Raw genomic sequence first — 4,042 nt, 5'->3', positions numbered from 1 at the left:
CTTTTAAATAAGATCAATGATGTAGTCATTATTGTGAGCTCTGAGAAGCTCATGGCTGGCTCAAAGAAATTGAATTGCCACTCATTTTCAGAGGAAATGGGCCACCGTTTTTCATACTTGAAAATTTGATTTATGTCTTTGACAGTGACTTCTTTCTCCACAGGAAAAGGCACGCAACCAAGAGATTCTAAATCCAAAAGGATAGGGAGAGGGAAGATATTAGGCACCCCTCTCTCCAAACCGCTATAGCAACTCAATACAGGAATTGTTCAGGCTCAGTTTTCTAACAGAAAACAACAATGAAAGGGGTTGCTCAGAGCTTCTAAAATCAAGCAAAAATGCTCACATCTTCACCTATAATTGATTTGAGGTGATGTTATCGGGTCTTAGGTACCGATTCCCTATGACCCTCGCCTATCTACCTCTTTTTCTCAACTTGGAGGAAATTGAGAATGCAAGTTTCCCATGATTTTGGAATTTCAAAAAACCCAAGACAAAGCTAAAAGCAAATACTATGAATTCAAACTTAGAAAAACGGTGGAATGAGAGACTTATCTCTTGTGTGCAACATTGGGAAGAGTTTTTTAGCAACTAGAAAAAGTTAAAATGAATCTTGAATGAGTTGTTGAGTTGAGGTGAGTGTTTTAGGTTTTAAATATTAAGTCTAGAGAATAGGGGAAGTAGATTTAAGGATTGATCTTCAAAGACTTCAGGATTTCAGGTAGAATTGAGGCATCACTGAGGTTGGGAAAATGCTCTTTCTTTTATTTTTTTCTCTTATTCTCCCTTTCTTTCTAGATTTCTCCCTCCTTGAGCCTAAGTTTGATCAATATTTATAGAGAAATGGAGGGAGAGAGTTCTAAAATTCGTCCAACTAGAGGACTTGGGCTTCAAGAAAGCTTTTACAAAAGAATAGGCAAGGATTTTTCAAAAAAAGCAGTGTTCAGTCAAACTTTTTTTCTTTGATTAAAGAATTTCTTCGATTTAGGGGTGGTTTTTACGAGTTTTGTGTGTTTAGTGGGAGTTTGGGGCGTGCTTGTCATGGCAGTCTTGTATTTGAGTATGCTAGTGGTAGAAATGTAAATTTGATGAATTTTTAAAAGTAGTTTTGTATTTTCTTAGTTTTTAAGTGGGAGTATATTTGGGTTTTAGGATTTTTGGCTTTACTAAATTCAATTTCATTGGTCTAGGTGTTTAAACAGCTCAAGAATGAGTTTGAGACTAGCCATCACTCTTTTAAGGTTTCAGGTTAGGACAAGTGATGTGGCGATTTAATCTTGTGCGTTGAAATGACATCTTCTTAGTTTAATGGTCAGACAAGTGAATTGAGATGTGAAATTTGGCATGATGGATTTTTTTTTGTCTCTGAACACAATGGTGAGGTCTGATTGGTCTAATAAGGTTGGGATGCTGGACATCTATGACTAACAAATTGGGGAATTTTGGGTTAAAATAAAATATAGGCTTGATGGTGTATCAAATGAGGGAATTTTGGGATAAAATTTGACGGGTAGGCACTTTTAAATGTCTTGAATCTAATGGAGGTGATTGATATTTAATAAAAGGTGTAGATTGGCATATTTGGTTTGAGTAAATGATTTATCAATAAACGAGATGATTTAGAATGGAATCTCAATTTTTTAATGGTCAAATGGAGTTTGGTAGTGAAATTTGACGTGCTAGAGTTTTTTTGGGTTTTTTTATCACAGTGATGAGGTTTGATTGGTCAAATGAAACTGGGATGATGGATGATAAGTTCTAATCAATGAGATTTACTGAAATAGGATCTAGGCTTAATGGCAGGCCAAACGGGGGAATTTTGTGATGGAATTTGGTGGGTATGCACAGATTAAGGTAAAGAGTCAAGTGGCTGGTTCTGATCTAAAAGAGAAATGGTTAATCTAGGTTTTAGTTGTGTAGGGCCATTAGAATGGAATTTTTGTGCTTTTGAGGTTGATCATTGTAGATTTGCGGTGGAATTCTTTAGTTGATTATATCATAATGATCTTGAGGCAATGGATGTGTTGGATTAGGGCTATTAGAAAGGAAGTTGGCATGATGAATCGTGGATGCGTGACTAATTTATAGTTTTCTAAGTCTATAGGCCATATTTGATTGAATGTCGATGTTAACCTTGATGTTTTCATTTGTCCTATGGATTGTGTCAAAAGAGGGAATTTTTTGCTTTGTAAACTCTGTATTTGATTTAGTTGTAATTTCAAGTTTTGGGGTCTAAAAAAAGGGTACGAAGAGGTAGGGTGAAGGTTCAAGCAAAAATTGTGTGTTGATAGTTATAAAGCCACACAAGTGGCAGTGGCGGAGATAAACATAAAAGAGAATTGGATGAAAGGTATTGAGACCTTGGATCCATCAAAGTGCAACGGGTGGCATAATATTTTGAATAGCAATTTGTGTGAAGGCCAGGGCATGGTGAAAGATATTAGAGCCAAACGCTCTCTCTTTAGAGTTTTAGAGGGATATTGATCAAACTAATATTAGCGAGTTGGCAATTGTTGGGGGGATCTTGGAACTAAAGTTGCTTGGGCTATCAATATCAACAACATGAAAGGCAAAAATCTTTAGAGAATGAATAGTTTCTATTCTTGTTTGCTAAATTTCTCAAGGAAGATGGATCCCTGAAGGTGGTTATTGATAAGGTTTACGAATGGAATTTTGAGAGTAAAATAAACATACAAACAATTGGTAGGGGCTTCTTATTAATACCATTCACCTTTCAGACATACTACAAAAATGTACTTATGAAAGGGCCTTGGATTGTCTAAGGCAAGTATCTGGTGTTTGTCCAATGAAAAGATGGATTCAATCCCTTGAACGCCAAGCTTGAAGAGGTAGATATTTGGGTCGGACTGTTTGGCCTAGCCCTAGAATTTTAGTCTTGCAAGGATACTGAAGTCATTCTTAGATACATGGGGTTGGTTGTGAAACTTGACAATGACACCCAAAAGGATGTCTTGCACCTTGTTCCCATGAGTTTGTGTAGAAGTCAACTGATCAAAGTCTTTCATTCTAGAGATTCCTCTTGCATTTGACAATCAATGAGATACCATTAAGGTATTCTATTAGAATGTTCATGATATATGCACTTCTTGTGGATAGAAAGGGCATAAGTACTTCTATTGTTCACTAAACATCAAAGGGAAGGGGAATGGAGGATGGGTCAAGGTCAATGGAAAGAAGAAACTTGGCAAGTAGTTCCATCCTAATGGCTAAAAAACTTTTGGAGGCAATTCCAATATAATAAATAATTGGTCTAAGTCCACTAATTGCCCTCAAGTGGGGTCTCAGAGACAATTTTGTGTGCATTAAACTAGTTTGACCCTATTTCTTAATCCAAGCCCATGTCACAATATTGCTTCAATGTCCTGCCAACAATACTCAACATTGGGTTTGTAAAGAGTATAAATCCATTGTCTATGAGAATGGATCCAAGAATGATAAGAATAATGGGGGTTCTGATCCAACTAAGACCAAGGGTGAAAATCACATATCTATTGAGAAAGATAATAATAATATAATATTAAGATAAATGGTGAGGATCATTGAGATGGTGATGAAGATTATGGAGAAGAAGAAGGTGAGGGTGATGAAGCTATGAAGGAAGATTATGATGGATAGGAAGGAAAAGAAGATTGGGATGACCATAATAGTAATTTCATGAATGGCAATGTATCAATTAATATTAATGCAAGATAGATGGAAGGATCAAAGCCATGGACAATATGGGTCTAGTTAACAAATGATGAGCAATGAAAGTGATAAGTTTGAATGTTAGGGGTGTGGGAAGGATTTGACTTCGATGCCATGTGAATGAGATTGTGAGAATCCACAAACCAAGTTTCTTTTTAATGGAAACAAGGGTAAACTTGCTTAGATCTAAGAAAATTGTTCGATATTTTTCTTTTTATTGCTACCATGTTATTGATTATGTGGGATTTTTTTGGTGGTTTATGGATACTTTAGGATTCTAGTCAATGTTCTATCAATGTGATTTTTTCTAATCAAAGACTAATTCATTATATTT

Source organism: Nelumbo lutea, chromosome 4, assembly GCF_056320005.1.
Source record: "Nelumbo lutea isolate HS-2025 chromosome 4, American lotus-T2T, whole genome shotgun sequence".
Classification (NCBI taxonomy): domain Eukaryota; kingdom Viridiplantae; phylum Streptophyta; class Magnoliopsida; order Proteales; family Nelumbonaceae; genus Nelumbo; species Nelumbo lutea.
The sequence above is the reverse complement of the archived record's forward strand: the minus strand, read 5'-3'. Positions refer to the sequence as shown.